Source organism: Anser brachyrhynchus (genome assembly GCF_964034855.1).
Source record: "Anser brachyrhynchus genome assembly, chromosome: 12".
Lineage (NCBI taxonomy): Eukaryota > Metazoa > Chordata > Aves > Anseriformes > Anatidae > Anser > Anser brachyrhynchus.
Genome location: NC_137707.1, coordinates 11,203,674 through 11,227,653, shown reverse-complemented (window position 1 = coordinate 11,227,653; position 23,980 = coordinate 11,203,674). Strand labels below are relative to the sequence as shown.

At 40.2% G+C, this 23,980-nt stretch overlaps 1 long non-coding RNA gene across 1 annotated transcript; it reads left to right on the top strand.

Annotated features, from left to right (window-relative positions):
* Positions 1–160: 160 nt before the first annotated feature.
* Positions 161–6,542, top strand: LOC308176688. Its single transcript, XR_013938490.1, has 2 exons — positions 161–913; positions 4,330–6,542. It is a non-coding gene; the product is annotated as an uncharacterized lncRNA (long non-coding RNA).
* The last annotated feature ends 17,438 nt before the right edge of the window (positions 6,543–23,980 follow it).

The following is a 23,980-nucleotide window of genomic DNA, read 5'->3' as shown; positions in this document are numbered from 1 at the left end:
TTATTTTGCATTAGTAATGTGAATAGGTTGGAATTTAAATGATTCCTCTTTTTATTTCCCAACTTTAGAAAAACAAGGGAAAATGAATTCTTACTGAATTTAATGGAACCAGAATGTAAGTTTTATTACTTGTTGCTGTTATCTGTCCACTGCCATCACTTTTGTAAGAAATGGTCCAGCAATTCGTGCCACTAAGGGGTTTTGAAGGGTTAACATTGAGGCCTGGGTTTAGGCGCGAAAAGAACAAGGGATTTCTTCGGAGAAAAACTACTGACTTTGCACGGATGTGCAGTAACTTCTGATAGCCGGCCAAGAGACCACCAGATAAGGAGGAAGAATGAGAGCCTTCCTGTCTTCCTGTCTCCCTGGACCACCAGATAAGGAGGAAGAATGAGGGCCTTCCTGTCTCCCTGTTCGAGCAGCCCCTGAGAAAGTAACAGAGACTGATAAGCAGGCGACATCGGATTCGGGAAACCAATTATAATAACCTTGCCTCTTTTAGAAGTAGTAATAAATATGTATTAGCCTAGGAGTATAAAAAAGTAGATGCCTTACGTAACGGGTGTGCGTCCTGGTGGAGCAGAGACTCCCGGCGCACCCAGCGCTGTTTGCTTGCCTCTATTCGTTTAATAAATTGTAAACTCTGATTGTAATCCTATTTGGGACTCAGTCATTTATAACAATTGGGGGCTCGTCCGGGAGGGTCTTGGTTCCCGAATTCTGACTTGATCTAGGAGGGGCGCCCCCACCATTTGGTGGCTCCTGTTCGAGTCAGGTCGGGGCTAACACCATCCTGAACCTGAATAAGGGCAAGCAAAGATTTAGATTTTTTTATGAGCTCCCTTTGCCGGCTGCAGCACTATATTTTGCCCGTAATTCTGCGCGCGAAGATCCGAACGAAGACGACGGAGTCGTAAGTATTTAATGTGTATACCGTTCGGTTGGGTGGGTTTCGGTTGCCTGTGTGTGTGAGAGTGTGATTGAGACGGAACGTAGTTCCGAAGCGATTGTGGAGGTCTTCTAACCGCGGTTCCAATCTCCCGCGAGGGACTTGGCCGGTGAAGGACCGAAGCGATTCCTATAGGATTCGTGGGTGGGTGATAGGTCCTAAACCCCCTGCAAGACACTCTCACTAAGGCAACCAAGGGCTGTAGGAATTGCCACAGTAAAATTCCTAGATGGGTCAGACAAAATTGAAGACCCGGGACCAGAGAAAAGGGAGCAAATTACCAGACATACCACCAGAAAGTCCATTAGGGATAATGATTAGAAATTGGAACGATAGGGGCCCCAGAAAAGGAAAAAAGTAAATTAAAAATGGTTCAGTATTGTATGACAGAATGGCCAAAGGAGCCTTTAAGACCACATGTCTTTTGGCCCGTTTTCGGATCCTTTGAAGACTGGGTTTGCCAGGCCTTAAATATACATGTTAATTCAAAGGAACCTTTTAGCCAGGAGGAAAGTGATTATGCAGGATTATGGATCAGGATCTCACGTCCTTTTCCAGCCTCAATATTTACACTAAAAGCAGACGAGAAGTTTGACGAAGAAGAGAACAAAAAAATAAAAAAGAAAAAAAAAAAGAGGAAAAAGAAAAAGATGATGAATGGGAGTCATTGGATAACCTACCACCTCTATATCCTAACAATCCACCCCCGGTGGTGCATCTTGTAATCCTGTTTTGTTCTTAAATGTTTTGACTGTGTCAAGGAGGAAGGTGGGAGCATTATCTAAGTAACAGTTTAGAAGTTTGTGTATATTCGCGGTGGTGTTCGGTCAGTTTCCCAAGTATCGGGGGAGCGGGGCTGACTGATTATCAAAGTGGTAGAACGGAGAGTCACTTCTTTGGTGGTTCGGGCCTGAGCTCTGGGAATTTGGTAAGAAGGGGGAGAGCGAATTTATTTAGGCCTCAGTACCTTTTTAAACCCCCATCTTGACGGATACACAGGAGTGATTCCTTGTTTTGTGTAGGCTTACTAACAAAGTGCATGAGAAAAATTAGCATTTGGCTTGAAATTCGGTCTTATTGAAATGTAAATTTTGTGAAAAAGGTGGTATTGTTTGTCTAGAAGACAGAAGGCTGAGTGCTTCAGGTGTTTTTCCGAAGTCCTGCGGATTTATGATTGGAATGGGGCCCATTAATAATCTGAAATAGTGAAGTTTGTATGTGGAAAGAAGAGTTTAATCCCAGAGAATTGGGACATTTGGGAAGAAGATTAGGAAAAGATAGTAAAAACCTGCAATAAAAAGGTTTGCGTGGAAATTGAAACAAGGGACAGTAACTAATATAAAAAAATAAAAGGGAATGGGAAATCCAGGAAATGAGTAATATCCAAAACAAAGGCTTTTTAAAGAAAGCCTCCTTGGGTGCATATTGGCACATTGGAAGGATATTGTTAGAAATGGGGGCACAGAAAGCAAGAGGACTTTCACTAAGTATTGCGATCAATGGTGGCCACTATATAAGCTAAATGGCCACTTTATGGATCAATCGACTATAACAGTGTCTTGCAATTAATATTGTTTTTGATGAGAGAAAGGAAATAGGATGAAATGTTGCATACTGATATGTTGTTTCAGCATCTTGGAGGGAAAAGGTATGGAATTAAATTGGCCCCTGACTGAGCCTTTGGTGTTGGCATTAGAAAAGTACAGGCTGGAGAAAGATAAAGGAAGTGTTAAAAGGATTGTTGAAGGTGTTAAAGGTTGTGTGGCATGTAGTATTTAACAGAGCTGTTTGATGCTGAATGAGCAGGGAAAGAGGATGTAGGAATGTTAATAGTTCCGTCTCAACCCGAGGCTGAGATCTCTAAATCGCGGTGTGAGCCCTCTGGGGCAGGGGGACCGTGATGGGTCCGAGAGAGTTGTCGTGGAAACAGAAAAGCAGCTAACTCTTGAAACAACCTGAGTTCCTGTGTGAGCTCAGATTGCCAATGGGACCGCTCAGGGAACTGTCAACGATTGCATTCCCCTGACCGACCCCCTCACTGAGACCCTAATCACCCCGGAAATTATGTAAATACCAAAATCTGGGTAAATTGGCTATTGGGAATTGAGAATCTGTTCCAACAAGGTCCAAAAGAAACCCCTATGGAATTTTTGAATTTTTGGACCAACTTTGAAATGCAATGAGAAAAAAAAAATGGACCTGGCTTAAAAACAAACAAACAAACAAACAAACAAACAGAGGCAACTGGCTAGCCTCTTTCCAGGGCAATCGGCCCCTGATATCAGAAAGAAATTGTCTTAGGCTGCAGGACAAACTTACAACAGTCAGGAATGACGGGGACCTGGGGCATCTACCCTAGCAGGTCCACTAGTTGAAATAAAGCTAGGAAACGAAGACAGGCTTGAATTTTTTGTTGGTTATGGGAGCTTCTTTCTCTGTGTTAATTAGGCTGTAAATGTAATAGGAGCAACATATTCAGTGTTAAATAGTTTAAAAGGACGATTAGGAACTAAGACAACTACAATAATTGGAGCCACAGGGAAAGAGGAAGAATGGTCATTCTTACAACCCCTTGATTTGCGTTTTGGGGGTGAGGAACTAACCCATAAATTTTAGTATGTACCAGAATGCCCGATGCCACTCTTGGGACGGGATCTATTAGCCAAATTAGATGCAACAATAACCTTTGAGGACGGAGAATTAATAATGAAGGTACCTGAGTCCAAAGTAGGCCAAATCCTAATGATCAAAGATAAACCCTTTGTTAATATTCCAAGAGAAGTAGAAAATGCAGTTATAGCAACAGTACGGGAAACAGATGTACCAGGGAAGTCGAAACTGGCACAACTGGTAAAGGTGGAATTAAAGGAAGGAGCCAAACCTGTTCGAATCAAACAATATCCACTTAAGATAGAAGCTAGGCACGGGAATGGTGAAAATTATTGACAAATTTCTCAAATATCAGATTCTGGAAGAATGTAAATGGGAATACAATACTCCAATTTTTCCAGTAAAGAAGCCGAATGGCGAGTATAGATTTGTACAAGATCTTAGAGCAATAAATGAAATAACAAAGGATATTCACCCGGTAGTAGCTAATCCTTACACATTGTTAACATCTGTGAAAGAGAAATATAAATGGTTTACCGTGATAGATTTAAAGGATGCCTTCTTTTGCATACCTCTTGATAAAGATAGTAGAAAATTATTTGCCTTCAAATGGGAAAACGTATTGAAGTTTTTGGACCACATATGGTAACAACCGTTTTGGAACAAAGGGGGGGGGCACTGGTTATCACCCAGCCGGATGATGAAATATCAGGCAATCCTAACTGAACAAGATGACATAACCTTGAAAACGACTAACCTGTTATATCCAGCAGTATTTCTAGGAACCGTTCCAGAAGAAGGACCGTTGGAACACAATTGTGTGGAAATAATCGAACATACGCCAGCCACAAAGATTTGAAGGATGTACCCCTTGAAAGGTATTCAGTGGGAATACCACACTCCGTGGCACCCACAAAGCTCAGGGAAAGTAGAAAGGATGAATCAAACAATAAAACAACAATTGGCTAAGTTAATGATCGAGACACAGCTGCCCTGGACGAAATGCTTACCATTGGCACTTTTAAACATAAGAACTAAACCACACAGTGAGACTGGATTATCATCATATGAAATGTTATATGGTATGCCTTATTCTCAAGGGATGCCCCTAGGGAACAATGTAGTTGAGGATCATAGTATCCAGAAATACATAATTACCATTGGAAGGAGATTACAGGAGATAAGAGAAATTGGGATGATGACTCAGACACCACCTTTAGGATTTGCTATTCATAAAATACAACCAGGAGACAAGGTCTTAATAAAAACCTGGAGAGAAGAATCATTGAACCCCCGATGGGAGGGACTGTACCTTGTTTTACTTACTACTGAAACAGCTGTGAGAACAGCAAGAAGGGGTTGGACCCACGCATCCAGAATAAAAGGACCAATAACTACCGAAGCCTGGAGGGTTGAGTCCACTCCTGGGGAACTGAAACTGAGACTAAAGAGGAACTGATATCCCAGCAATGAGGTTCTGCATGAATTAAGGGCACTGGATAAAGAGGACAAGGCTGAAGGGAGGAAAGGGAGAAGGCAAGACCGGGGTAGGACCCTCCACTGCGGCGTGTATGGTCTACCGAGGGAGGCAACCCCTATGGGTATTGACCGCCGAGTGAGAGTGCCTCGACCGGACTTCTCCCACACCAAGATCAGTTTGTCCTGAGAAAAATAACATGAGAACCTTTTAAACCCATAATAAAATTGTGATTAGTTTTTCCAGGAGCTGGATCACCCTGAAGGGCTGAATGGTAACACAAGCTCTGAAAGCGGGCCCAACCCCATGACTGAAGGCGCTTCCCACACTCTCAAGATTGGATGGCGAAAAAGGCTTATAATATGACAGGTCGCCAAAGAGAACTGAATTGTGACTGTAAGTGGAAACCCGATGCGGGAGCTTGGAAGTGCGCATATACGAGTACGAACGGGGCAGACATTGTAACAGGACCACTCGGTAACAAGGACACTCTGTATTATCACGCCCCAAGGGCTAAAAAGGGATGGAATGGTCCTTTTCCAAATGGGACATGGGCCCTAAAGGGACATTATTGGGTGTGTGGCAAACATGCTTACAAGAGGCTACCTGAAAATTGGTCGGGAATATGCTATGTGGGGTACATAAGACCCTTGTTCTTTTTATTGTCACAAACACAAGGAGATCATTTAGGAATAAGATTATATGATGACCTGAACAGAGTGAAACGATCTATAGATACTTCCTTAACCGGGGGTAGTGCCCAAAAATGGGGAAAGGATGAATGGCCTCCTGAAAGAATCATACAGCATTATGGGCCAGCCACCTGGAACCCAAATGAGTTGATATCAGGAGCCCGAGAACCTATTTATAATTTGAACCGAATAATTAGGTTGCAAGCTATCCTCGAGGTTGTAACAAATCAAACAGCGACAGCCTTGGATCTTTTGGCTGACCAATCCACTCAAATGAGAAATGCTATATTCCAACATAGAATGGTCTTAGACTATTTACTAGCAGAAGAAGGGGGAGTATGTGGAAAACTGAACAATCCTAATTGTTGTCTACAGATTGATGATAATGGAAAAGTGGTCAAGCAGATAACAAAGGAAATTAGAAAGTTAGCCCACGTCCCAGTACAAACTTGGAAGGGTATGGATTGGGATTTCTTTTCATGGTTGCCTGGTGAACCATGGGTTAAAAGGATGCTGTTTTTATTTTTATGTGGTGTAATGACATTATTGTTTATACCTTGTATGATACCTTGCTTTACGTTGTTGATACGGCGAGTAATAAATAGCACCCAATTTGTGATGACTTCAGTGGAGAGAAAAGGTGACATGTCGATAATGATGCTTAAGAAGTGGACACCCCGAGAACTGACTGATGAAATCCAATTGTTACTGACAAAGGTTGAAGGAGAGACACGAATTGATGATTAAAAAAAAAAAAAAAGGGAGGAATTGTAAGAAATGGTCCAGCAATTCGTGCCACTAAGGGGTTTTGAAGGGTTAACATTGAGGCCTGGGTTTAGGCGCGAAAAGAACAAGGGATTTCTTCGGAGAAAAACTACTGACTTTGCACGGATGTGCAGTAACTTCTGATAGCCGGCCAAGAGACCACCAGATAAGGAGGAAGAATGAGAGCCTTCCTGTCTTCCTGTCTCCCTGGACCACCAGATAAGGAGGAAGAATGAGGGCCTTCCTGTCTCCCTGTTCGAGCAGCCCCTGAGAAAGTAACAGAGACTGATAAGCAGGCGACATCGGATTCGGGAAACCAATTATAATAACCTTGCCTCTTTTAGAAGTAGTAATAAATATGTATTAGCCTAGGAGTATAAAAAAGTAGATGCCTTACGTAACGGGTGTGCGTCCTGGTGGAGCAGAGACTCCCGGCGCACCCAGCGCTGTTTGCTTGCCTCTATTCGTTTAATAAATTGTAAACTCTGATTGTAATCCTATTTGGGACTCAGTCATTTATAACACTTTTGTCCTGCTTGGGTGCCATGTGAGTCAGCTTGCCTTCAGCCCTGAACTGATCTCACCTGCAGCAGTAGGCTTGTGTTTGTATGCAGAGTAGGTTTCATGGAGAATGTGATAACTACCGACAATTCACAGGGTGACTTTTTGTCTGCATTTATTGTGGGTTTTGTACCCTGAAGTTTGACTAATTCATTCAGGCTGATTTTTACCTGTTGACAGAGTTAAGAGAGAAAGCTGTTTTAGACCAGCTAAGCGTGGCTGTCATTCTGTAGTGATTACTTGAAAAATAGCATCTATAATTTGGCTCTAAATATGCCTTAGGTGACTGTTAAATTGCCGAGGCAATCTCTACATTTTGCAGATGCTGATTATACTCCAGGCCTGTAATCAGATCTATTCATGAGGTTTCTTTCTCTGATAACCTTTGGTTGTAGGCCAGGCTGCGTGTTCATTTGTGGCTCATTGCGATGTGCTTAGACCATCAATCTTCCTGTCGTGGCACATCCTCGCTTGCTGCCTTGTGGAGGTAACAGGCCAAGGGGCTGAGGCTCTGCAGGACGTTTTACTGGTGGCAGCGTCAATGCTGTGTGAAGAACTCAGATTTGTTTTGTAGAAAACTGCAGCCTAAATCACTGTCTCTAATTATTTAGCTTGCACGAAGGTGTGTGTGCGCATGCGTTTGGTCAGGAACTCTATTGTTACATGCACAAATCATTCAGCAGGTAAGCAGCGTGTGCCCATGCACGTCGTGGTTTAATTTCTGTGTTACAGAGGTGATGGCAGTGTGAGGACCACTCTTCCCTCACTATCCTTGGTTGTGAACCCTGGGTGCTTGAGACAGTGGGTTTGAGACGAGACAGAACTGGAGCCTAAACCTTGCCTAAGTTATCTTCCTTCACAGTCACTACATGCCTAGTGCCAAAAACAAATGCAGATGCGTTAGAGAGCCAAGTCTGGCAGTCTCTGCACTGATCACGGCTGCCACGCCAGAACTGCCCGGCCCCCTTGAGCCACGCTGTGAGGCAGGACTGCTGCGGGGGCTGACAGCGGGGCTAGTCCCTGCCCGAGCCTGCCGGCCTGTGAGGGCAGCTCCGGGGGCTGCGGGCCGTGCCGGCCGCCTCGCTGGGCCGGGGGCGGCGGGGGCCCGGCGGGGCACCCTCAGTAGCCACTGAGGCGCAGTCCGGGAGCCGCCGGGCCGCTGTATTGGGGCCGCGCGGCGCAAGAGCCTATCGCCCGGCGCCGTGGCTTAGTTGGTTAAAGCGCCTGTCTAGTAAACAGGAGATCCTGGGTTCGAATCCCAGCGGTGCCTGCGCGGGTTGGTCCCCGCCTTTTGCCAGCGGCCGCTGTTTTAACGCCGCCCGGGGCGGGGCTGGGCGGGGGCGGGAGGCGGGCTGCCGATGGGCGGAAAACGATATCCGTGTGTGAAGTCCTGTGTGTGTTATGTACGTACGTACAGGTGTAGGGTGTACCGCATCCGTGCCCCTGCTGTCCGGGCTGAGGGCCTGTTCTGGCCGCGATCCCGGCAGGCCCAGCAGAAGCAGCCTGTGTTTGTTGGTCGGCTGCCGAAATGACTGGGGAACGCGAACAAGGAACAAAAAGTTCCAGTTTTAAAGCAGAGGGTTTGTTTTTTCCCCGAGATTTTTAATCATGCAGAGCCAAGAAAATTCCTCTCTCTCAAACGTCTTTGCTTCCTGTCTGTAAATCTTCAGAAGTCTCTCAGTTAGGTACTCCTCCCTTTTTTCTCTTTTTCCTCTAGTTTGCGTGAACGTTAGCTAGATGTCCCACACTGAGGCATTTGTCACCCCTCAGTGCCGAGGCTCGGCCTTTGCCTCTCCTTACTCGTTTGTTTGCGTAGTCTGGCTTCTCCAAGTGACGGTAGTGATGAGCGCTGTTTTCATTTCCCTGCCATTAGTGACGCAGGAGGGGGACGGAGCTTTCCGGGACATCTTTAGAAGTCAAAGGCCAAATCCTCCCCCATTAGGCTTGTGAACTGGGTTTACTGAAATTATTCCAAATGTGACTGTAAACAAAGGAGAATCCATCCTCAGATCTGAAGTCAAAAGGCTTTAAACCCATTAATACAGCAAGTCCCAGCCTTGCAGCTGTGTGCTCAGGCATTTTTTTGGCCCACACAGCAGCTGATGGGAGTCAGTGGAGTCTGGCATGTTTGGAGGGTCAAGTTGTCAGGGTGCAGATCTGCAGCCAAATCATGGGGGCTGGAAAGAGCTTTCCATAGCCCCTAATGCAATACCCGAGCCTAATGTCCAGGATCAGCATCTAGTTACAGCATCTATCTGCAGGAATCTTTCTTTGAGCAGTATTTACTGTAAAAATGCAACATAGGTATTTGATACATGGTAAGTATAAGCACATAATAAGTGCAAATTTCAAAATGTTTCGTTAAACAATTAGGAGTATGCAGATTAAGGCTGTTTTCATCATATTCTTCAGTAACTCATTGATTTGTATTACAAAGAAGAATGGGCAAGAGCAAGCCACGTTGAGTGTCAGCCAGGTCATCTGCTGTTCCTCAAACAGTGTCTTGTTTGGATTCTGCAGGAAACAATTTTGAAAATAAAAATCTCGTGTGGATATTGTTGTTCCTCCAAGCATGTAACTGTTTCTTCTGGCTGCTGTAAGAGGGACTCTGCATTTTTGTATTATGAGGATGATTTGCATACTTACAGGAAACCAATATTTAAGCAAATTGAGTGAACTATGGCATATTTTTTACACCGATGTAATGATATATAAATACATCATACAGGTTGCTTGTTTTGGTTCATACTCACATTTTAAATATGTATTCAGTAAATCCCTTCATCTGAGCACTAGGCTTTCACTAGCTGCCCAGAGGGTGTCTATGAATGGCCTGTTGTGCTGGACAGCTTGTTGTATTTCTTATTTATGTTATAACATTCATAAAAATTTCAAGAAACAATGTGAAAGTGATTTGGATGTGCTTGCTTTCGTTACAGTAGCAGTATCTCAGGGTTCAGTTTGCTCCCAGGATTTGACACCAGTCTCTTTCATTGCACAAGGGCCTTGAACACCTTCAGTCTAATACCCCAGCCTGGAAGGGTCCAAATCCATCGGGCTTCTGCCTTCACTTCCTCCTGTGCTGTGTGCTACATTTTGTCTGTCGTGTAAGATTGCAGGGAAGAATCTTGAGTGCTGTCTATAGAGCATGCAAAAGTCCCCCGTCTCCAAAAAGGCTGCATTTTTGATCGTTCTCAAAGAGGAAGCACAGAGACATTGCGGTTCATAAACAGAAGTGGTATTTGGCCTGTTGAAACTGGCTTCAGTTTTGGCTGATCAGTAAACCATCTCACTCGTTTTCCTAGCAGGAATAGCCAGCTGGACTATTCCATTAGGCCCACTGACCTCGGTGAAACTATTCCCATATAAACATTTTTGTGGGATTAAGGGCGTTAGCTGTTCTGTTATGGGTTATATGTAGATAATATCTTGAGAGCTGGAGCACGAAACCCAACAATACTCATGACTGCGATTGCAAAAAGTGTTTTAATGCACGTGATTAAAAAACTCTGTTAAAATGTCAGAATACTAGTCGTGTTAAAAGGTTCTATATTATTTATCATGTAAAGTTCCACAATATATGTTTCTGAGGTAGTTTGAAATCACTAACATTTAAGCTAAATGTGCATGTTGAGTGTGTCTTTTTTTTTTTCTACATACACGTGTTGGAATAGGCCAGATAAAGGCCACTAAAATCTAAAGCAAAACTGTAATTACAGATTCTTCAGCAGTGTTAACACTGCATTGAAGTTTCTACATGCTCTGCCAGGTAGCAGGTAGTAGCAGGTGTTTTCACATAAATATTTGCGTTTTTATTCATAGCGTGATCTGAATAAGCTTCTTTCTCCCCACCCAAATGTCACACCATCCTGTCAATAACCAGTGAAGTAAAGCAGCTGTATATAATCATCATCAACTTCTCTAAATTACAGCAAGTGGTGCTCATAGACCCCCCTCACCCTTACTCTACGGGTATTTGCAATTTTATGTTTGAAAATACACACATACTCAAGTATGATCTGCATAATTTCCAACCAGCAAGAGAGAGCACAGTCAGCCTGGCCTTGTAAATCGAAGACCTGTTGTTGGCTCCTCAGCTGCTATTTGGCTCTGCACACAGTGATTTTAACTTTCGATCTCTTTTGCCATCTGCAAAATTATAACAGTGTTACTGACCTCACAAAGATGCTGTGAGAGTTAATTAATGTTGTATGAAATACTTTGAGCTTTTGGATAAAATCAATATTATTCAATCTATGTTTTTGTTTTTCTTCTCAGTGAGCTCTCTCAGTTTGGTCATGCTGGTGGTGAGACTTTTCAACAGTACTGGCAGGGTTCACAGCTGCATTTGACTTGAAGGTATGTAATTATATCAGTATGTGACTGATATTGCCTGAGAAGAGGTAAGTGTAATAGGTAGTTTATGATAAGTATTAAAAAAAAAAAATTCAAAATTTTAGTATTTGTAAAAAATTACTATTTTTTGATGGCAAGCCCAAAACAAATGCGTTTAAGGTCACAGTATGCAAATTAACACTTGGTAAAGACAGGGGATCTTTGCAAATTAAGTGTGATAAATTATAAACTCTGTAAAAGGATATTATAGAAGCTCATATATGACTCTGAACAATTAATGTGATATTAACAATGCTAGGGATTTGTGTCTTGTGCTATGGTCCTTTTAAGTGTACATTAGGGTAAGAAAAAGGCCAAATAAAAACCAGAAAAGAGATTGTGTGTAGGCAAGACATTTATTACAGAGCACACTGTTTATTTTTAGAGCTGTAATGAATCTCTCTAATCATATTAAGGTGGAACCAAAGAACAATTTAATTACCAATACCAAGTATATCGTTTTATTTTTTAAGCTGGAGGAGCAATGCCACCTGCCTTTGAAAATTTGGGATGGGGTAGATGCTGTAAGTTTTAAAACAGTAACTGCGTTCTCTCTGTGGGCATTGCACATAAGTGGTTTAACCATGATTTTCTCTCAGAGTCCCTAAAAAGAACTGTGTGTCTTTACTTGTTGCTCAGATTCACCTTGATCTTCTAGCTTGGTAACGAAGGACAAAATCCATGAGCCATGAATACAGGGACAGTCAGAAGGCTCTGGATGTTGACATGCAGCCTATAACCACGGCCTATGGAAGTAGCACAGCACAGTCTAAATCTTGGCAAAAAGATTTTCACTTTAATAAGGCAGATATTTTCAATGAAATATCTTGCTTTCATATATTCTGTGGGTGTTTGAGACACCTTACTCTTGGATAGTTTAAATGCAAAGCATGCAAAATACGTACCAAAAGAACGTGGCAAGGTGACTCCAGCACAGACGACACCAGAGCTCTGGCTGCTCTGGCCTGAAACTGTTACTAGTTTTCATGTGACATTCTCATGTGTTCTGAGGTGACAGTAAAGCCTTCCCTTCATCTAGTCTCGTAAAATACTTTCCATCTGGAGTAGAAATTACCATAATACAGAGCTTTTTTATAAAAGCCTTAAAAAATAGCTGTGCATGAATAAATGTAGTATTTTTTTTATCTATATATATGGGAGAGAATGTTATGTTCAAAAAAATTTTAATGTTTTACTCCTGTAGTGGATAATTCACTCATACGAAGAAGAGAGAAACAAGGAATCTGACTGCTTGTATATTCTAAAATAAAGTGTTTCTTCATGTTTTCTAGCAGTAGATCAGAATAAACTACTGAAATTTTGTCAAGGTACTTAGTATAAAAGAATACGCACCTGGAGGAACTTCTCAACAGCTTATCCCTTATGCTTAAAAAAAGAAAGTGAAATGATGAAATAATGCCAGTGTCTGATATTTTAAAGAATTCTCAAAGTGGCAGGAATCGCTCCAGAAAATCTTTAGCTCCTATCCTGTTGTGAACAATAATTTTCCCAAGACTTTCATGACAGTTTCGGTGAAATTGTATACAGAGTTTATCACAGTCATGGTGATTCTGTGCTACTGACTCAATGAAGTTGAGTATATTAAGTATCACTTAGCACAAGAAAATAAATATACCCTAATTGAATCAGACCAAAGGTGCATCTAGTCTAGTGTCTCTCCATAGCTGTGGCCAGCAGCACGTGTCTAAGGTAGAACATACGCGCAGGGCAAACATGCAGTGATATTTTGCCAGAATATTCTACCGGCCTCTGGTGATTTCCAGCTCGGGGTCTTGAACTCTCACATACAGATGTGATCAAATTTAATTTTTCATTTCTCGGTATCTGTGGGAAGGAAGAAGTGAAGGGACTCCTGCAGGCAGATGTGCATATTGGAGACATCTTTATCATAGGGACAGTTGCCTAAAGAAGGGAAATATTAGAGGCAGTCAAATGTTTAGTGGCTGTTTATTGTAGCAGTGACTATAGGTGTAGGGGAAGATATTTTCCAATTCGTTGGCAAGGGCTGGCATTGCTGCCTGCACATTATTCACAAAGATTTGGATGAAAATGTTTGATGAAAACATTGAGTGAAGCCACATCGCCTGTTAACCTCAGTTCGCAAGACTGCCCTTTCCTATTCCCTGACATGCTGTTTTGCGATGTGTCATGCTTTGACAGGCACGTCCTGTTGCTGTGTCATGCCTCTATAATGTGATGTGATGCTTGTGTCATGAAAGGATTTGCCAGAGTGTAATACATCAGCTCTGAACTTTAGGGTTGGGGGAAACCGTTTGGGATACTGTAGTCTGTGTATTAGAAAACAAAGACGTTCTCCAGCTACTGCTTTGCTTCTTTGTAGAAATGTTGGGATGGATGTTTTCTTAGTTTGTAAGTAATTTACAGAAATGATGTGTGTTACTTGTAGAATTGCTCTAAGATTTTCATTGTCTATTCTTACGAAGTAAGTAGTGACACTGAAGTGTCTTACTGAGAAGAGAGTGACTTGCCCCCACCACCTTGCAGATCAGCTCCTCACATGTATTCGTTCTGCCAGTGATATTGACAGTTTGGGCCTTTGTGTAGGTAAAAGTGGTCTGGAACTTTACGGTAGGTATCCCACAGAGTATTGCTTAAATGTCAGAAAACACAACAGAGGGCAGTAGCAGAGACAGTAAGAGGCAGGCACTGAGCAATTTATATTCTTGCCATTGAGGACCTGTGCTGTTGCTCCATTCTCCAATAACTCAGTTTGTAATTATGTATACGTGGATAGAAAATATATTTAAATTTTTGAAAGCTTGATTGTACTTCAGAGTGAAAATCAAGATTCTCCAAGCAGGGAGATGGGTTAGCTAGAAAAATCTAAATTGTGTGCTTGACTGCTGCAAAATGGATTTTTTTTTTTTTGTCATTCAAAAGGCTGCAATCTATAGCAATAAAACTTGTGGATCTGTAGGACCAAGGAGATGGATAAGGGAGTTTTGGCCATATGTGACTGTTCTGAAAAATGGTATTTCGTTAGTTATACTTGGCCCATGATGGAAAGGTTTCTTTGTCATGGAACCTGGCCTCTTCCTTCTCATGTTTTAAATGCGCATTGCCTATTTTGGCAATTTACGTTTGTTTTATTAGATTGTGAAACCATTGCAATTCAGTTTATTTTCAGCTTAACCTTCTATTTCTGTTCCAATGGGATATAAACTAATGTGGATAAAAAAAAGGTAGTTTTTATATCTTGTTTTGTGTAGGAGTAGTACTGGTTTGAAACCTATGCAGCCTGACCTCACAGGATACCCATGTCCAAAGTGTGATTCAGAATATGGGCTTCGAAGATGGACACTTTTTACGTGCCTGTAAAAACGTGTCTCAATCTATTACATGTATATAGCCTTGTTGTTCACTTTGAGAAGTCGTTCAAAAAGAATTACCTGGAGCAAAGGGCAAGTATTGTTAACAACTATGAACTAAAATCCACAGTGCTAACACCTCCTGTATGTAATACTCCTTTTAGGGCACAGAGTCTTTCAGTCAAATAAGTTGAAGTTTAGTATATTTTGAGGGTATTTGCTAATGCCTGTGTTTTTCCTCAATCTCTGTGTATCATTATGATTAAGAAGATGGGGTCGCAAATGTTGTGGACAGACCAGTGCAACCTGTAGCACAATCACTGCAGGTGAGTGCTTTGCTCTGGCTTTGCTGTGGTTCATCTGCATGAGCTGTGTTCTAAGACGTTGCCTTTCTTATCCTGGAGATGTAAGATCATATGGCCTTGCATGTATTACTAATGTGGTTGTGGGAACTTCTGTTTCACAGCATTGGAGGGGGTGGTGTGGAGGTCATAATGCATTCAGCAACAACAGAAGAGCCCACATCTTATGCCTGTTTTAAGTCATTTGAAAGGTAATGCCTGAGGCATATGAAACAGGGAAGCATCTTTATTTCCTTGTTGCAACAGGTCTTTGCTTCAAGCAACTGTACTTGAGCTGTGATTAAGGTTTAAATATAAAAAGATATTTTTAATATTAGTTGGTGAGGTAATCAAGAATTGACCTCACTGACGTCAATGGCAAAACTCCCACTGACTGTGCTGTAGTCAGGTTTTCATTCAATAAAAAAAATAATAAAGAATCTGATTCATAATGAAGGGAGGAAAATATGAATCAACCCAGGCTGTGTGGGTAGAGTTTTTCCTGTTATTAACTGTGCAGTGGCATCAAAACAACGAGGTCTGTATTTATTTGCTGTAGTATTTGTGATTATTCTTTACTTACATATGACTAAACACAATTAGCCCTCACAGGATTCCTGCCAAAGTGTGTGCTGAGCTCTCATTGTAGTCAATGGAAACTATTGAGTACCGAGCTTTTCTGAAAATCTCTTGATAATATTTGAACGCAAGTGTTTTTAAGATCTTCAACTGGAATACATGTTTTTAAAGGACTTAAATGTCGATTAGGTATTGTTTCTGGATGAGTTTTTAAACAAATGTTCTTTTTAATATCTATACTATATACATAAAAATATCATTCTCTATTTTTCTCCTGTAATAGCAAAATGTAATGAATATACTAAATGAATATACTAAAATGTCATAGTCCGGACATAATTTATAATAGCTTCTCTAATTATTGATTAATATTTGGGAAATAAAGTCTGATAGAAGCTATTCAGTTAAATTTTGGTGCTTATTTTTGATGAATAATATGACTCTATATAGTGCTTTTCTGTTAGAATAAATATTTATTGTCAGTAACTTAGAAATTGTCAAATAACATGGTAAGTCAGTTCTGTTTGGCCAGCCCTGAGTGGCTGTTATTTTCAGTACTACACTTTTTGTTGTGCTTTTTTCCTTAATTAACATTTAAATTTGCATGTCGTTTTCATGCAGAACAGAATTAATCACTCAAATTATCTCTTTTTATCCTCTTATATGTGTTATGCTCTTTTATTTGGTGCTTCTCATGGTCATTTGGGTTATCTTTATATAACAGATGCACGTTATCTTAGTCGAGCAGCATACCAATATTCTATTATTTCCTTAACTTTAAAGCAACAAAGACTCAGTTTTTGTATAGTGTTATCTACATTAGCTGCATTCTGAAGTTTTCTTTTTATTTTCTTAATAGAATGTCCTTTAAAGTATACGAATTCTGTGTCCTTAATCACAACAACTGCACGCATGTGTAATGAAGGCTGGGATTGTGCGGACTGTACAGCTACCATTATCACACGACATCCTTTTCTTTAGGCTGAGAAAATTTAGCCAAGGTATTTCTAGCAAATGCATTAGGTGAAACTAGAGTGTGCAATGTTTGCATGTTAAACAGAAGAAAAATACTCAAAAAGTAAATACTTCTTGATAATACTTCAAAAATACTCAAGAAGTAAAAATCTTGAGGTATAAACTGATAGAAATTCAGGAAGTCTAAGTGCTCTAAGCAGCTGAAAAGATATATAGGTCTCTGTCATGCAATTTTTTGACTACCCAGGAAAACCATTTGGGGAATAGTTAACTCAGAGTACAAGGTCAAAATGAGTATGTTCCCTTGGTTGCCGTGGCCAAAATCTGCCTGTTTTCTAAGATAGCAAGTGTAGAGTGACCTTCATGTGCTCCTTTAATACTGTTTCCCATGAGGTCAATTGCCATTTCTTCTGGCAGTTTGTCTGACTGTGGTCTGTGGAAATATAACCTGGTAGATTAGGGGAGAATTAATGAATTAGTAACTGTAAAGACAAATTTGGAATGATTAGAGCCAAGAGCTGCTCTGAGTTAGCGCATCTCTTATAAAGGTGCCAGTGAGACTCACAATGTAGCTAGATGCAGTGGTCCAAATTCAGTTTAATATGATGGCAAATAAGAGAAGAATTTAGTAATTTCTTTTGATACCAGCTTGTTGAATCTCTGACTTAATAATTTCCAAATGATTTCACATAAATTGATTATGCAGCTGCTGCTGGTTTCTGTATTTCAGCAACTCTGAACATGGGACCCTCAGGAGAGCTTAAAAATAGATTTGGGGCTGTCTTGGCACTACTGGCTTTAGGCCTGCCTGACACTGATCAGAGCTAATCTGGCTGCAGAGCCCCTGGATGGTACTGTACAATCTGAAATTCATCCGGGTCTTTGCTCTGTATCTGTTCTTCCCTGTGAAGAACTTCAGCAAGAACGTTCGGTAATGATCACTGGAGTGAAAATCCTCTGTAGGAAAAGAGCACACTTTATTCAGTAAATACAAATATTTCTGAAATTAAATTACTTTGCAGCAGCATTAAAATTGTGAATGCTTGCACATCAGGATTTATGTCTTGCTAATGTTTTTTGCATTACCTTTTTGTCACCTGAGCTCTGGACATTACAGAGCTTCGCAGAAAACCTAAGGAGCCCTTCTGTACTGGAATGCATCAAGTAAATTGCCCACAAATACAGCTAGAAATGTGCTGAACTAAATGTGGCTGCAGTGAGTAATTGTAATTGTGTCCAGCTGGGATTACTGTACTTTCAGCAAATCTATAGACATGGGATGAAATATTTAAAATTGCTTGACAGTTAAATATTTTTGCTAGCGTGCCTCACTTTTGAGAAATAGGAAACCTCTGTGATTCATACCTCCGTATCGTTACAGTCAATGGCACTGCTCTGCTACGATGTTCAGTGACTGCAGGATTGAGAACAAATGAGCTAATCATAGAGTATCAAAGTTCTCTGCAATAGGTGGGACGAGAAGAATTGAATTTGCGATTGTTACACCTTTGGCTGTGGAAGTGGATCCAGGTCATGTTGCCTAATGAAACAATGGTATTAAATATTTTCTCTTCGGATCACTGTTTCTTTAAGCCTAGTACGATGCCATTTTTGTGGACATAACTAGTACTATTTTTTTAATATCTAGAGCAGAAGAGTATTGAATAAGTAAGATAAATTAACAATTATTGTAATTACTTTCACTTTTGAAAATTGTCAAGTTACTATAACAGAATAATATTTTAAAATGCATAGGTTTTCCTAACTTGCATGAAAGTTATATATAAGCTACTATATTTTAAGAACTCAACAACGTAGGCATGGAAGCATAAAATACTATTGTTCGTTTGTTCCAAGATGGTCTGTGGATGATGATAAATTCATAAAAGCTAGTTACAGTGAACGCCCAAAGCAACTGGTTGGTTGAGTTAGTAACTGAAAAATCCCTGCAACCTGTCTACAAATGATTCCAACAAAGTAAATACAAATGTAAGTATAAATACGTATTTATTCTTTTAGTCAAATAAGTTTTAAAACTGGTTTAATCTTCACAGCACCACCCCAGACAATGGCAAACCAAATAATGTGTTGCCATGGGAAAAAAGGGCTATAACAAAGGCTATTTGAACACTGATAGCTATAAATGCATATGCCAAGCTGGGTATCATGGGAATTTCTGTGGTACGTATATTACATTACCCTGAACTCTGAAATCTGTACTAAGATCAAAGTATGTTTCTGTTAGCTACTTTTAATTTAGCATTTGTGACTCTTCTGGTTCCATCTACCAGCTTGACTGCTTTCTGTTTAAGAGAATTCATAAGCATGTAAACTATAAATATAGAGAAACCTATATATAAATTGTTTCAGTATTATTGTTGCTTTTGGCAGCCTTTCCTTTTATTTTTTTTTTCCTTCTCTTTTCCTTAGGAACATCTGTTTACTTTTGAGATTTCCCAGACTGAGAACTCTGTACAGAAATTATATATTTAGGAAAGGCAAAATTACCTGTGCATAATTCTGATTTTAAGTAGGCACCATTTTGTAAGATTCTCATTCATCTGCTTACTACTCTAGATACCGGTGGATATTTTCATAAATTGATCTACTGTAAATTTTTCTTTTTTTTTTTTTTTTTCCTTTTTTCGTTGTTCTACTTTTCCTTCATTTGGTTGGCTTCTCTATCTGGCACCTTCATCTCCCACTCAATTAAGGGAATAACTGGAATGTTTTGACAGCCGCATAAATATTCTGGGAAGGGATGACATCTCTGGGCAGCAGTGCGTGCAGCCATGCTAGTGCTGCCCTCAAGGATAAATAAACAAATGTCAGCTCAGAGGAGTACCATTGATCCTGTGTATGGAGTTGATGCATATGAAGGAGGATCTCGGTTGGCTCTACCTTCAGAAAAAGGGAAGTATGAGGGCAAGAATTTTTCTTGCATTTCTCTTGACTTTGTTTTTCAGGTTTTGACAAATATTTTACTTCCTCTGTTTGGCATCGTATTTACATATGATGTTGTATTATGGCCATGTATGCAGATATATAGGCCAGGTCTTGAGTCATATGAAGGATTTCTCAAATGTCTCTTGAAAGTTTTGTGAAAACAAGTACCTGTGCTCTCTTAAAAGAGTTTTGATTTCTGTATCACTAGGTACTTTTTTTTTTTTTCTCTACAAGCACATTTATAGACTGCGCATATGAATTTGCCGGGCTGCTATCTTGTTCATTCAGCTGCTTTCGTATGGTGTGGTTATTACACAATTGTTGCAATGATTTTTCCTTCACATTCTTCAGCTCATTTACCACAGTCTCTTTATTTACATGCTTTGGTCAGAATGTACAACTGGCATCTGTAGCTCTGCTGTGTGTAATGAGTCAGAGTTAAAGGCTATATTGGATTACTTGGTTCCCTGTATGCTAAAGAAAATCTGACTTTTCATGGTTATAAGCTTCACTGAAGGGTGAAGCAGCTTTGATTCTTCTGCAAATCTCTGACATTTAGTTTTGTTCCAGGATTTATCCTTATCCTTTGTTTTTTTGTTTTCTTCAGCTCTTTCAGGACTGTGGTCTGAATTAGCATGTTGATTTGTCTGTCATAATGTTACCCATTTTTATATTAATCATTATAGAGTTCACTTGCACACTCCAGTTTTTATATTTTTGAGATTTTGTACACTGTCTAATATTAAAAACTAGCCTATGCAACAAGGAACAGAGATGAAATCATTGCACCTTCAGGGCAGGCATGATTTCCTCCTATCTGTAGCTACTAGCCCACCATACCTGACAACATGCTTCCAGTTTTTGTTTGGGACACTGAGTGCTTACACTATAAATACTTACCACTGCTGCTGTTAACAGTTGGTTGAATCACTAATGTGCCAGAGAGAAGTGTTCGTTCATTCAGTGTGACACAGCAAAGACGCCAGAGCTTTTTCTATCATGGAAACATACCTCATGACTTAGTAGCTGCGGACTCCATGTGTCCTGTATCCCTTCCGTTGTAAGTATTGGCACACAGTCTGCATAATGATCGCACATTCACATCTAAGCATGTGTTGGTATTTCTCTCTTGGTGCTTTAAAATTGCTTTTACTTTTAGTGAAATTAGCTGACAGACTATTGTCTTGATGAGCCAGTACATTGTGATCCTTATGTCCTTGTTAATACATTACATGTACTATGAATCTGGCTGTATTATCCCTGCGAAAAATAGACAGAATTTTCTAGGCGAGTTCATTCATTCCTTTACATCCTTTCTCATTCTTTCTGTGGAACAGCCTCTCACACATGCACGGTTCCAAATTTTTGCTGTGTTATCTATCTGTGCATGTTAAGAAGAGCTTTGCAATCATTTGGGAAATAAGCTGTAATTTGCTCTTTTATGAACCCCAAATCACTGTGTTATGAATATGTATTGAGAAGTTATACAAAAATTGCAGAAGAAATTTGTTAGTAGTGATTTTAGCTGATTCCAAGGACATGCTTGTAGTGTAAAATGATTAAGACCCTTAAAACAGTAGGGTATTGCAATGAATGATAAATGCAACACTTCGTGCAGCATGGGCCTACTCAGAAATGTGCCACTTGGAACTGGAAAATGTAACTGTAGTAGACAAATCAAGGCAAAGAAGCCATAAACCAGTGTTAGGGACAATCCCCAGGAAAGCTGGAACACAAGCTGTGTTCCCTGGGACCGAGTTTAGCATCTGAGGAAGGGTTTGGGACAAATTTTAATGAAAAAGAGTAGCCACAGCAGTTAATTTTAAGGTATTAGCAACACAATGAGGAGTAGAAAAAATGTGCAAAATTAATTTAGTAGTCAATAAGGCATGAGGAGCATGGTTATCCTTAGCCTTTGTACTTTTCCTGCTGAACCAGTAGTTGGGTGCAAGTAAAATTAGAATCCGTAGTAAGCATACTCGATAGTACAGACTACCATTTTATTCACTTTACAGTGAAGTTGATGCAGTGCTCAGAGTCCAGGCCAGAGTCGCACTCATGGGTGTTGCTGTGACTTATCCTGGTGCTTGTGGGTGGCACTGGCAGAGCACCAGTCCCAAGCTCCTTGCTGCACCGCTCCTCAGCTGTCAGCTTGCTGAAGCGCATGCTCCGGCTGACTTATATCAGTCTAGGATCTTTGCATAAGTTTCCCAGTCGTAAGAAGGGATGGAAAACAGCTCTAAAAATTATTAGTATTCCCAGCCAATGGGTAATATCACCAGAGAGCATTTTCAAGGCCAGCAGTGGGAACAGTATGGGGAAGCTACTCTGCAGCCTCTCCATCCGTGTTGCAGTTGTGTTCAACCCTTCCCCACCCAGTACAAATGTCAGTCACTGAACTCATTTGAAGGTGTCTGTTCAGTCCTCATTATGTATTTTATAGATGCCTGACTGCATGCAACACCTTTTAAAAATTTCTATTATTATTTTTTAAAAATTAAGTGATACTGGCGGCTGGAAGCACTGCTGAGCAACTTCATGCGGCTACTTTCATCTGCTCTGATAACAATATGTGTACAGAGCAAAGAAAATATTTGTTCTTTCCCAAGGAGATGATTTTAGTGCACGTTCACTGTGTTCATCCTGTGACTTAGAGGAGTTTTCATGTTTCTAATTCCAAGCTGTTTGATCTCCCACTTAAATGCTAAAATAAGTTTGTAGTAACTGATGCAGCTACTGCATGTTTGGCTAGGAATATATTGATAGTTCGTGACAGTGACATTTTCTTTGGTAGGAAATAAGTAAATAAACACAACTTCATGTCCTACTGAGACCATCATTTCCCTGAATTTCTGTATGTGAAGGGGAATCTGAAAACATTCATACATCTGAAATGTGATTCAGACATATTTTGGCATTGCTCTTTTATCATTTACAAACAGAAGAAACACTTCTGAGTTATTTCAGCCTTCGTTTACCAAATATATATATATATATATTAATGTCAAGAAGAATAGTAAATCCTTTAATGACTCCAGCTCTGGTAGAGAGAGTAAGCCCCTAACACAAGTAAAGCATAAAAGGATTTATCATAACCTAAATTAAATTGTCCAAACTCTGCTCATCAATAGATATGAACTAACAGGCAAAAAAAGGAATCAGTTTAGCATCTTAGTGGATCAGGGGACTTACCAGTGGCATGCAGTGTTTTTCCAGTACATGAATACTGAAAACTAGCATCACCACAACTTAAATCAGTCCATACATAGTCAGTAAATGATAAAGCTGCCGGGAGAGGTAGGAGGTGTGGTGTGATGTCAAAATAGCCTTTCACTGTGGAGTCAGGAGTGAAATAAAATTGGAGGAACTGATCCTGCCTGTGTAAGCTGCAGAATGGCTGTGCAGTGTCGTGGGACTGGGAAGTGACTCGAAGGACGCCAGGAGCTGGGACACAGGAGAGTGCTGCAGGCACAGTCACGTCTGTTGGCAGGTGACAGCCGAGAACCTTGCGAAACAATTGATAGAATTGCTGGCATAAAACAGTGCTATGAGATTACACTTTTAAAACTGAATCATGCTGAAAATATTTAAAGAAGGAGAGAGAAATGAAACAGTTCTGCTCTTGGCCTGTGTGTTTTTTCCTATTTTAATTGTTCAGAATGACTTGCTGTCCAATGGAACTTAATTGTTAAGCTGCACTTTATAAATTTGATAAGAAACCCTGATTAACTTCCTCAAATTATTTCTGTAAGGATTGAAAAACGAAGATATTCTGATTCTCTTCTGTAATTATCCTGTCTGACTTAAAAACTCTGATGTCAATAACATCGTTAAATAAAAATGAGACCTAATTTACTTAATGGAGCAGGTTATGTAGACCACTCAGTTTTGTTAAGAGAGTTAAGTTATAACTATTAAAAAAAAAAATGCAATTAATGCTGCCTTGATAATAGTTACAAAGATGACCCTTTCAAGAGAGAATGATTTTATTTTTCAAGCAATTACCCTGATGTAATTACTACTCATAATCCGGTCTGCTTGATACAAATACAAACTTTTATTGAACATTCAGAGTATCACGGAGTAATATCACAGCTTTGCGCTTTCTCTGGAAAAATGCCTATACATTGGTGATCGTACTATAGTATTTCTCCATCAAAAAAATACCTGGATTCGCTTTACTGTAATACCAAGTTGCCTATATTTGTTCCTGTCACGTTTAATAAAATGAATGTGAATTACAATGGATTTCTTCTGCTCTTCATAGAATACATGCATAACAAATTTCTAAGGAAGAGTAAGGAAAATAGCTCGCTCTGAAGTTTAGTAACGATCTATGA